The sequence below is a fragment of the Capra hircus genome, chromosome 5, assembly GCF_001704415.2.
Source record: "Capra hircus breed San Clemente chromosome 5, ASM170441v1, whole genome shotgun sequence".
In the NCBI taxonomy this organism is placed as follows: Eukaryota; Metazoa; Chordata; class Mammalia; order Artiodactyla; family Bovidae; genus Capra; species Capra hircus.
Window position 1 is genome coordinate 66,560,492 of NC_030812.1, and position 12,508 is coordinate 66,572,999.

At 39.1% G+C, this 12,508-nt stretch overlaps 1 protein-coding gene across 2 annotated transcripts in view; it reads left to right on the plus strand.

Annotated features, from left to right (window-relative positions):
- Nucleotides 1,031–12,508, plus strand: part of TXNRD1 (thioredoxin reductase 1) — a 96,047-nt gene continuing 84,569 nt past the window's right edge. The window contains exon 1 of one of the 2 annotated variants that reach the window (XM_005680561.3): nucleotides 1,031–1,176. The gene's annotated coding sequence lies outside the window, so the exon portion shown is untranslated. Of the gene's footprint in view, nucleotides 1,177–8,766; nucleotides 8,861–12,508 lie in introns of those variants that run through there. The other variant, XM_018048193.1, reaches the window with a different exon arrangement.

Genomic DNA, 12,508 nt, shown 5'->3' on the forward strand with positions numbered 1-12,508 from the left:
ACTGTAAGAACCTTGGGGAGGTTGCTTTACCTCTGAAAGTTTCCTTATTTGCAAAATAGAGGTGATAAGATAGCAGAGCCTGCTTAATGGTATCCTTGTAAACACTAAATGAGATGATGCGTCTAGATATTCACTCCCTCTCTAGTAATCATGAATATGAACTATGAAGATGATGAAGAGATTGGAGAACAGTTAGGTCTCAGACAAGCAGAAATGAGAAGAAATAATTCGCAGAGCAAGTGTTAATAGTAAGGGTAGGATCGAGTTTGGTCTGTGTGTGTGCCCTGAAGAAGACGGCTAGTTTAGACATTTACAAGCGGAAGGTAGCAACCTCTCCGTGGTTTTGGCTGGTGATGCTGCACAGGATGACGGAGCTGTCATGTGGGGATCACATACCATTCAGCTGGATCATGTTGGTTATGGTGCCAGATTGGGCGCCAGCAAAGTCTGGGGAAGAAACAGAGATGCTGAAAAAAAGTTGTTTTTTTTTTTAATTGGCTGCTTCTGTGTCCTAAAGATCCTGTGTCTGCTTATCCAAGAATTAGCTGGAGGGAAAGGAGGAAGGCTTGGTTTGAGCTGGCTGTGCCTGTGTCCCTGAGCAAGTTGTATGAGAAGGGGACATAATGTCTGATTTGGGGCCTCTGTGTGTCAAACACAAGTGGGAGTGAGGGTTGGGTATATGTGGCCCTCAGTGTCCAGAGCCTCTTACTAACTCTTCTATCTTCCAGGGATGGTTCAGCCTCTTGCTGTTATCTGTCAGGATCCCCTGAGAACTATCTTTGAGTACGGTGAAATGAGTGGGGAATAGCGAATGAACTGCCGGAAGTCTCCAGTCAGATGACAGAACTAAAGATGTAATCCATGGTAGAGTCCTTCCTCAGAGTCCTTATTTTGGCTCCTGGGGCTAAAATTATAAGGCTTGTAGAGTAAACCTAATATTAGAAGCTGCATCATCGTGTTTTTCTTTCTGATAATTAGCATCTTTGCTTCTATTACTTGTAGCTAAGGATCATCTCTCTAGTCAAACTTTGCCAAAAAGCTCAGCCGTCGTGGTGAGTGGCCACCTCAGGGCCCACCAGCACAGCCCTCGAGGCTCCCAGAGCCCAGGCACGGGCCTGTTTCCACAGCCACCGTGTGGTCATCTTCAGCAGGTCCACGCGCAGATGCTATACTGAGGTAAGGCTTTAACCTCCGAGGGTGGTGACAAGTTGTTGAATGAGAGAAATTCAACAGACATTTGAGCTCAGCTGTAAAAATTGGATTTCGCCTTAGGAAGCAGGTATGTGTAAGTGTAACTTGCTTCAGAGTACTTGGAAATTGTTGATTTGAGAACAAAATATTGCTTCAGTAATCTTTTTCTTAGCTCTTGCAAAATCCTAGATGTTGTCAGGTAGTCAAGATCAGGGAAGATAAGGTGGGGGAGTTAACCAAACTGGGTAATTTGCTGCCCTTTTAGATATGTCAATAGGGAATATTTCCTATGGAATTGTTATTTAAGGTACTCCTAGCTTGGATAAATATCTCTTTATGCTCTGGTTTTTTATGGACAAAGAATGAACTGTGCTTCCTATTTGGTTCATGATCTTAGATTATTAGAAAAGTTCAGTGATCACAGCCTTGGGGAGGATTGGTTTAATCCTCCTCAAATTAACTACAGATTGAAGTTGAGAATTTAAAGACAGACTTGGTCGGGTGCTTAGTAGGAAGGTTGAGGGCATTTAAATATCACTGAAGTTTAGCTTTAAATTATACGCAGGGTAGCCCTGAAATTAGATACAGTGGACTCTTAAGTAAAGGTAACTGGCCATCTGTGCAGGTAATTCATTAAGTTCAGTTTTCCCTCAGATTATGTATCTCTTGACTTATTTTCCACTTCTCAGAGAGACTGAATGCAGAAGGCTTTTTTTCTGGAAGCCTTACGTAGAGACAGGCTTCTTTGTGTGTGTGTGTGTTCTCTTTTTCCAAATATAAACAAAGGGAAGGAGGGCAAGCAGTGGACACATTTAAAGTAGGCAGGACATTTCATCTTTGTTCTTCACCTTAACATAGTCTGCTTCATTGTCACCTATGGCCTCATCCCTACTGACGCCATATGACGCCCTTTGTGTGGGACATATATTGGGAGTAGGGTTGCCCAGAGGTAGGAGGCATAGGTCCCATCCCTAGAGAGTTTATTCAAACTGAGAAGACAGAACTTAGGCTTAGAAAGAAAAATGATCCGAGATAACCCATGCTAAAATACATTCTAAATGATTAGTATAGGCAGTAAATGGTAGAGAATTTTAAAAATGGCTGGGTCTTAGAAATCTGTTGTGTGATTCCTGCCCTCTGGAGGCTCAGTTATCAAGCTCTGGTGATCTTTTGAAATTCTTCTCCCTTGTTTAACGTTTAAAATGAAGAGCTGAGACTAGTTGATGATTGAGATGATTTCAGTTATGAGGTGATGGGGTTGTCTAACCTTTTGTGTTACCAAATAATGGTTAAGAGCCTGAACTCTGAAGTCAGAGTTTGGATCTTGGTTCTATATCCTATTAGCCATATGACCTTGGATAAGTTATTTACCTATTGTGCTTCAGTTTCCTCATCTGTAAAATATGGATAATAATAGTACTATTTGAGAAGTTCGTTGTAAAGGATTAAATTAATAAATATTTATAAAAGCCATAGAACGTGCCTGACACATAGTAAATGCTATTTAGTGAAAGTGAAGTTGCTCAGTCGTGTCCGACTCTTTGTGACCCGTGCACTGTAGCCCACCAAACTCCTCTGTCCATGGGATTCTCCAGGCAAGAATACTGGAGTGGGTTGCCATTTTGCTGGTTAAATAAGAGAGTGTTAGTTGCTCAGTGGCTCACTCTTTTCGACCCCATGGACCGTCGTCCACCAGGCCCCTCTGCCCATGGGATTCTCCAGGCAAGAATACTGGAGGAGGTTGTCATTGCCTTCTTCAGGGGATTGTCCCAACGAGGAATCAAACCCAGGTATCCTGCATTGCAGGCAGATTCTTTACCATCCAAGCGACCAGACAAACTATTTGCTCTTCCTGTTTTCCTGTCAAGACTTAAGACCTGGGATGGTGATCTTCCTTTGGTCAATTCTGAATCTTAGGAAGATGGCAATTAACAAGTATCAGTCTCTCTTCCAAGCACAATTGACCCTATTAAAAACTGGTTTCTTATTCTAATCTAGCCTCTCCCTTCATAGCGCCATCCTCATGCTGGTACAGCAGAAGGAACAGCTGAATGAAAAATGCCTCAGTTCCCTTTCTGTAAATGTCAGTTTCCTCAACAACAGGGTGATGACGGCAGTGCCACCTTATCTACTACACCTGTAAAACACACAGCTTCATTATGAGGCCCGGGTAATTTCAAGTCTATGGAAAAGTACTTGGAAGCCTACCAAGTATGTTTTTATTAGGAAGCCCTAAATAAAATTATACATTTTAATAAGTATGCAAATACTTATTAGTGTCATTATCTGAATAGTTTCTGGGTATACCAGGCCTTCTGGACAAATGTCTTCTGGTTTTACCTTGACAAATACCAGCTCCTTAGCTTTTTAGAATATATACAATACATAAGCTGTTTTCATATTCACACCAATTAATATGGAAATTAATTTTCAACGTCTTTGGCCATGAAGGATGGTTGGGTACCTCTCCTGGTAAAAACAATGACTTTCTTCTGAGGGGGGTACAACTTATATATTTGGCTGTTCACATTTATTTTTTAAAAGTTTGCCTAGGAATAGTATTTCCCCAGGTTATTTTCTTCAGCTTTTATTTTTATCATCTCATTTGACAGTAGTGATGTGAGTGAGTCAGAGTGGAGAAACTTCATTTTTATATTTGTACTTGGCCTGATTGATTCATATTTCTCTCTAGGATGAGTAATGTAATTTGCATTAATTCAAATGGGGAAATACCCACAAGGAAATTAAATTCTACATAAAGTTATATAGAAGTTCATTTCCTGCTTGTTGCATAACACATCCTTACTATGATCCTACTGTGAAGTGTGGGTTTTATAGATACACCGCCCCCCTGCCCGATCTTTTTAGAAAATATGATTTTTGTTTCAGTGGGCAGTCGGAAGTATGCAGTTGGGATTAGTAAATGATGTTTCATTATAATTTATCCACTGCTTGATATCTAGATCCACTGCCATTTTCCCACGTGGTTATTTTACAGACAAAATTTTTATCATTTTCTAGTTTTATTAATAAGAATACCCTAGAAACTGGCACTTCTGATATTCAATACAAATCTTTAATCTTATACTGAGGAACAATGCTTAAGTTTAATCAGAGTTAAAATAACTTACAAAATAGTTTCTTTTTAAAAAAAATTTCTTTAAATATTTTTGGTTGCCCTGAGTCTTCTTTTCTATGCACAGGCTTTCTCTAGTTGAGACAAGTAGGGGCTACTCTTCATTGCAGTACAAGGGCTTCTAATTATGGTGGTTTCTCTTGTTGCAGACCATAGGCTTTAGGTACATGGCTTCAGTAGTCGAGCATACAGGCTCAGTAGTTATGGCTCATGGGGCCCTAGAGCTTGGGCTCAGTCGTGGTTGTGCACAGGCTTAGCTGCTCTGTGGCATGTGAAATTTTCCTGGATCAGGGATTGAACTTGTGTCCCCTGCATCAGCAGGTGGATTCTTATCCACCGTGCCACCAGGAAAGTCTCAAAATAGTTTCTTGAAGTGGGTTCATGTGTACTCTGAAATTTAGAGAGTATGTATTCTATAATTTCACATATCATGTTTTGATAATTTTAGAATCTTGATAATTTACTTTTAGAACTTGCTTTCTAAATCTGGACAAGTTTTTGTTGTTGTTTTTATAACAGACTGTAAATGGTTTACTTCTAAAACTAAGCAGATAAGGAAGTCTTAAGAGTCTATACTTTTATGTGATAAACTTTTTATTTAGTCTTAGAAAATGAGCATTAGAGTATGAATTGACTTTTGTCCAGGCAGTCTTCCAGCTATAGCTTTCCTTGCCCTTTCCTTTAAGTCCCTCTTTATACACTCCACCATTCTTTGAAAGGATTCTTGTCTTTTTAAATGTATGCTGCCAGAGAAGCTGGATTCAGACTGGGGCACAGGTGGTGTTCAGAGAAGTGTAAGAGAAAGGCCACTGAGGTTGTGTGAATGAACTCGTTCTCTCATTTTTATCAAAATGCTATATTTAGTCCTATAGAAATGATAGACATCTTTAAATGTACTTCTGTATGATAGAAAGCCTACTGTTTTAGTAGTTATGTGAGAATGGGACAAGAAGACATTCTCTTTCTTTTAATAGGTCAATTTATTTTTTTATTTTGGAAAAAAATGGTCAAAAATGGAGACTGACACATAGTATCACACAAAAAAGTCCTCTTCTCCAAACCCTTATCTTACATTTCCTTACCTGGACCATAAGAGCCTCTCAACTGCTGTCTTTACCTGCGATCTCATGTGAATATCCTTGCCTCTTCACCCTTCATCCCCCCTCAATTTCAGGAAAGTATTCAGACTCACAGAATCACTCTATGCAGCTACCACTAGGACTGTGAGCCTGCCAAGGCAGAGGCAAGATTTTCTTTAGTCATTCTTAGTCTGCCTGAATATACATGTGCACTGAAGTCATCCTTGGATGGACCATGTGCTGCATGCTCTAGTTGTTCCAACAGCTGGAAATATCTCTAATTTAAGAAGATATTCTCCTCTTTGATGATTTCTATGAACTCCAGGCGAAAGTGGTGGTCTTTTTCATTTTACGCTGGAGGAATGTGGTTCTACACTTTTATGAAGTATTAATAACAGGCGATTTGTAACTTGTATGTAAATGTAATTTTAAATTCTCTTTTATTCAGTAATTTCAAAGTTATTTAGTGGTAATTTTAAATATTAGTGAAATGTAAGCACCTTGGAAACAACAAGCTCTGAACTTGACTCCAGACTCTGTTAACATGCCTTGGACAAGCGCGCACATTTTTTACCTGTAAAATTGCAACAGTGACACCAATTTTATAGCACTATTTAAAGAATCAAATAAAATAACTAATAAAATGCCCCCGCAAAAGTTTTTTAGCATTATAAATTTGACACATGTAACTCTTATTCTTCATGTAAAATTTTAAGTTTTTGCCATTATAATTCATGTAATCTTGCTCATATGACTTTTGTAACAGATTTGTTGGTTAAAAGTTACTTGACCAAAAAATAAATAATACTTTGACCATAGTAGGATGTGTTTTTTTCTCAGGTTTGCACATGTTTTGGAAACATTAAGTATTCCAGTGCCTTTTTAAGCATGGTTAGTACTAAACCCATTTTATTGTGGAGTAGACTGAGTCATTAAATATGTAGAATATATTTTATGAAGGCACACAGGTGAATCACTGAAGACAGAAGAGAATCAAGAGACTTCAGATACTCTTAAATATCTCACTGTCAACAGGGAGAATCTTGTTGATTACATAAAAACGACTAAAAATTGTTCAGAGGAGAAGGCTGCTTGAGGAGGAAAGTAACAAAGTGGGTAAGAGACTCTACTGTTGGTTATAACTTTTTTTTTTTTACATTTCCCCCTTTGTTTTTCAACTTCTTCCAGGTAAAGAAGTTATTTAAATCTATATCTGTTCCTTATTTTTTTGCTTGAACTTGATCAGGTAGGTAAGATTCTGTTTAATATGTAAATTATATCTGCTGACGGTACATTTTATTTAATCTATTGTGTCTGGCTTTTATTTTTCTTCCTCAAGGTTTTTGTTGTTCAGTAATCTCTTACCAATTGATTCCTCTTACCTCTTAGTTCCATTTAGACAGGGCTTTCCACTAGGGCCAATCCTATTTACCTTTAGCCTTTAGTTTATTACAGCTCAGGTATTACTCTGAGTTTCCTATTGTTGGAATCATTATTTCTACTAACCTTGAATCTCGTTACAAGTACAGTATATGCTAGTTTTATGGTAACTTTATTATTTTTGCAAATTTGCCTCCTTCCTGGAAAGTCACACCAAATAATATTTTTAACTAAATATAAATTGAGATGTATTCAGAAACTGTGTTAAGGACATATAAAGACCAGTAATGATTAAGATCCATGAAAGGGGCCATTGGAAAATAGTTGCATATGGCTAGAAATCCCAAGGAAATAAAGGTAGAGTAAAGTGGCCTCTTCCCAGGACCATGGTCTCAGTTTTTTGTTTATGGGTCAGAAAATCCCAAAGACTCAGTAGTCAAGCATTATGAAGAATCTGATCAAGTGCACAGCATCATCATTTCTGTTGTAAAAAAGGGGATCCCTCCAGGTCAGGAAGTATAGGTAGGTAACCTTCATTCCTAGTAGCTTGGGGAAGCTGTCCTAGGTATTTATAGTCTCAGCCCAGTCTCCAAAGGAATCGAATGACAGAGAAGAGACTCAGCTGGAGAGAGACATGGTAATTAGGACAGAGAGCTCATTTCTAGGATCAGGAGGTAGTGGTGGGGCGGAAGACTATTACTTGATGCTTCTAAAGATGAATTCCCTAACACAGAACCAGATAATAGCTGCCACTTACTGAGTGCCTGCTGTCTCACAGAGACTGTGCTGGGTTTATATACAAAGTCACTAATACTCACAGGAACTCTGCAAGGAAGTTATTATCTATCATTACATTTTACACATGAGGAAATTGAGTCCCAGAGAGGTCAAGTGACTTCCCCCAGATCATAAAAGTAGATCTGTAACTTGGACACAGGCCTGTGTAATTCCAAAGTCTATGTTCTTTCCATAATACCATGTTATCTGTCTCTCCTAGCATGACCTTTCTATTCCTCCATCAGGGAAGACTCTTGCCCCTAAACACTCCATAGTATATGAAAGGAAATCTCAGTAGTTAAAATTTCATTTGGGCCAAAAAGTAGCCTTTTTTGTTTTGAAAAAAATATACATATATATTTATTTCTATGCTGAGTCTTCAATGATGTATGTGTGCTTCCTCTAGTTGAGGCGAGCGGGGGCTACTCTTTGTTGTGGTGCGCAGGTTTCTCATTGCAGTGGTTTCTCTGGTTGTGGAGCAGGGGCTGTAGGCATGGGGGCTTCTGTAGTTGGGGCTCATGGCTCTAATGTACAGGCTCAGTAGTTGTGGCACATAGGCTTAGTTGCTTCATGGTATGTGGGATGTTCCCTGCTCAGAGATCCAACTCCGTGTCCCCTACATTAGCAGGTGGATTCTTAACTACTGGATCACCAGGGAAGCCCCCAAAGTAGCCTTTTAAAAATAAAACTTTTCTGGGAAAGTTAAGTCACGTGCAGCTTGGTGTGAATTAGAAAAAAAGTAATTAAACTAACAAGATAAAGCAAATGAACACATTAATTAAGAATGGGAAAATAAGGGGGGTAACATCGAAAGAGGATGGGCAGGCTGGATGTACCAAGTGGTTAGGGGGCAGAAGTTGGAAGGCAGGGAGATTGGTGAGTGCGCCAAAAGGTGGATGGGGATCAGTTAAGGCAAGCTTCAACTACTCTGAAATTTTAATTCTGAAGCCACTAATCAGACAGGAGCTCTTTTCTTTTGTTGTATAAGTGGCAATAGATCTGTAGATCCCTGCTGGGAGTTTCCACTCACCCCTTGCTAAAGTCCTGTCTGAGAAAATCTGAATTATGTGAATTGGGATATGTTGAAACTGTCTGTAGTTGAAGAATGGGAACCTCTTACTGGATGGTCCTTTGTGTCCTCACTTGTTAATTTGTAACATATTAAGAAGCTATCTTTCTTCTCTTTTTCAGAGTCTGGGCAGCTTGCAGGGACAAATCAGAATTTGTAAAGTCAGCAATTCTTAAAATGTGGTCTGCAGACCTCTGGTGGTGCCTGTGAACTCCTGTGGTCCTCAAGGTCAAAACTTTTTTCATAGTAATTTTGAGATGTTATTTACCATTTCATAGTAATGTTGAGATGTTTTGACATTTTCATGGATAGTGCAAAGCAATGGTGGGTAAAACTGCTGATGGCTTAGCATGAATCAAACTAGGGGTATCAAACTGTACTAGTTTCTATCATATTCTTCACCACCACCACACACACAGTGAAAGAAATGTCAATTTTACTTAAGACTAGCCTTGATGAAGTCATAAACATTGTTAACTTTATTAAATCTTAACCCTTTGAGAATAGATCTTTTTAATATTCTGTGTGATTGGGGAAAGTATGCATAATGTATTCTGCTACATGAAGTATGATGAGTTTCTCAAGGAGAAGCACTTATGCAATTAATAGTTAGACTTGCAAACTGAACTAGCAGCTTTTTTCATGGAACACAATATATACTTGAAAAAATAACTGACAGTCAAACTATGGTTATTTGAACTTGAGTACTTGGCAGATATTGGCCCCAAAATGAATAAAATGAGTCTGTCTCTTCAAGGATAACAATTGACAGTGTTTGTTGCCAATGATAAAACTGAGCTTTCACATGAATATTAGAATTTGGGAAGTTGTATCTGCCATATGAACTCAGTAGCTTTTTTTTTTTTTAATTTAAAAATCTTTAATTCTTACATGAGTTTCAGTACCTTTTTAATACTTAAAGACTTTTCTGGGACTTACTGGTGGTCAAGTGATTAAGACTGTGGACTTCCACTTCAGGGACTCTATCCCTGGTCAGGGAACTAAGATAATGCACGCAGCTTTGCCAAACAACAACAAAAAAAAGTGCAACAGGGAACTCTGCTCAATGTTATGTGGCAGCCTGGATGGGAGGGGAGTCTGGGGGAGAATGGATATATGTGTATGTGTGGCTGAAACTTTGATGTTCATCTGAAACTATCACATCATTGATTGTTAATCGGCTATCAGTTCAGTTCAGTTCAGTTGCTCAGTCGTGTCCGACTCCTTGGGACCCCATGAATCACAGCACACCAGGCCTCCCTGTCCATCACCAACTCCCGGAGTTCACTCAAACTCACGTCCATCGCCATCCAGCCATCTCATCCACTGTCATCCCCTTCTCCTCCTGCCCCCAATCCCTCCCAGCATCAAAGTCTTTTCCAATGAATCAACTCTTCGCATGAGGTGGCCAAAGTACTGGAGTTTCAGCTTTAGCATCATTCCTTCCAAAGAAATCCCAGGGCTAATCTCCTTCAGAATGGACTGGTTGGATCTCCTTGCCCAAGGGACTCTCAAGAGTCTTCTCCAACACCACAGTTCAAAAGCATCAATTCTTTGGCGCTCAGCCTTCTTCACAGTCCAACTCTCACATCCATACATGACCACAGGAAAAACCATAGCCTTGACTAGAGGGACCTTAGTCAGCAAAGTAATGTCTCTGCTTTCGAATATACTATCTAGGTTGGTCATAACTTTTCTTCCAAGGAGTTAGCATCTTTTAATTTCATGGCTGCAGTCACCATCTGCAGTGATTTTGGAGCCCAAAAAAATAAAGTCTGACACTGTTTGCACTGTTTCCGCATCTACTTCCCATGAAGTGATGGGACTGGATGCCATGATCTTTGTTTTCTGAATGTTGAGTTTAGGCCAACTTTTTCACTCTCCACTTCCCAACACAAAAGAAAAAGTTTTATAAAAGACTTTCCTGATGAGGTTAGTGGTACTATTTATGAATATAATTATTAAAAAATATTCTGTGTTGAAATATGCCAACATCTGGAAGATTTGTGTAACTTAGTGAATGAATATTTTCTTAATGATCAATATATGACCTTACAAAGTCACTCGTGGCTAACAGAGCCTTTCAAAGTGTAAGACAAATGTGATAGAGTATAAAGATGTCATCCACATAGTTTCTGATTCCCCCTTGCACCTAACCTTTAATCAGTCACCACTTGTTGAGTTTTGGTGTAGTATAAAAAAAGAATATCCACAATTATCTAAAAAAAAATTCTATTAAATATTTCTCATTTTTCCAACTACTTGTCTTTGTGAGGTTGGATTTTCTTCATACACTTCTACCAAAACAACATATATCACAATATAGTGAATAAAAAAGCAGATATGAGAATCATCTTTTTTTAAACCAAACACTTAAAAAAATAGCAGAAAATGTAAAATAATGCCAACCTTCTCATTATATTTAAGAAAATATAGTTATTTTAAATTAAAATGTTAAGATGTAATGGGTTTATTATTATTAATTTTAAGACAATAAATATTTTTAAAATGTTTTAATTTCTAAATCAAGTAGATATTAATAAATGTAACCCATATAAACAAAAATTCTTTGGGATTCTCAACAATTATTTAAGAAAGCAAAGGGTTATTGACGCCCAGACTTTGAGGTTGTGTGTTCCAAGGCAAGGTGAAAGTGTGAGCATTAATCCAGTCAGTTAATCTGGATTCTGTGAGACTTACTTGTCTGCAGCATAGGAGGAACACGGTCCAACATGTTGGGAAGTAGTGGGCTCACCAGTTGCACAGGAGAGTTATGTTATCTTGTCCATGTCTTCAAGAAGCTTGTGATTATGGAGCTGAAATTGCTGATGTGATCTCTTAAGTTCTGGTTTCAAAAGATATAGCTTCTTATCTGTTTCTGCTTGACCCCACGAAGAACCATAGGCATGACTTTCACACTGGTCTTGGCTCCCTAATCCCTCCAGTGCCTGAATTAAGAGTAGATTCTCAAATAATTAGAGGGCCAGTTGGTAGTCAGGGGTATTTGGTATAGAATCAGATGGGTGCATTTATTCATCTAGAATGTTTCCTGAATGCTTGCCATGCTAGACTCTATACTAAGTGCTGGGAATACAGTAGGGAACTAAGCAGATGTGTTATCTGTTCTTATGAAATTTACTTGTTTTTATTTTCCCCAGAAAACGCCCTTAATCTTCCTTTAGAACTGAGGGCCTGTGGCAGCTAGTGCTGTGTACTGTCTAACTGGATTGGTAATAGAGTGAGTTCTGGTGTTTGCAGTAAGTACTATCAGCTCTCAAAGAAAATCAAGAAGGGAGGCAGGGAGGATTCTCTGGAGAAGGGAATGGCAACCCTTTTCAGTATTCTTGCCTGGGAAATCCCATGGACAGAGGAGCCTGGTGGGCTACAGTCTATGGTGGCGAAAAGAACCTGCCATGAGACTAACACTTTCACTTTTTTTTAGATGAATTAAGGGTATTACTTGAGAACAACTGTCAAGGTGAACTCAGATCTATCAGGGTTGGTATTGGAGAGAGGCACTCAGCATGGGCAGGCGCGGCATTAGCATCTGTGTGTGGGCGGTGGGAATGGTCACAAATACCGTCCTCCCTGTGCCAGAGGCTCATGCATGCTCTCCTTTTTAATCCTCAGAATACTATCTGTGAGGTGCGTAGTGGTACCACCTTCTTATGAAGAGGAAGCAAAGCATAGAAAATTATTGATAGAAAGGATAGTTGACTTGCTAGTAAACACATTGGTAATTCCTGGCCCCTCCCGTCTGCTTCCTCTGCCTCCCTCCTCAGAACCTTTCGTGACTCACCCTACCTGCCTTGTGTGTGGTGTTCATAGTACGGATATCATGATAGGTATTCCTAGATGCGAAGATGGCTGTTGTAA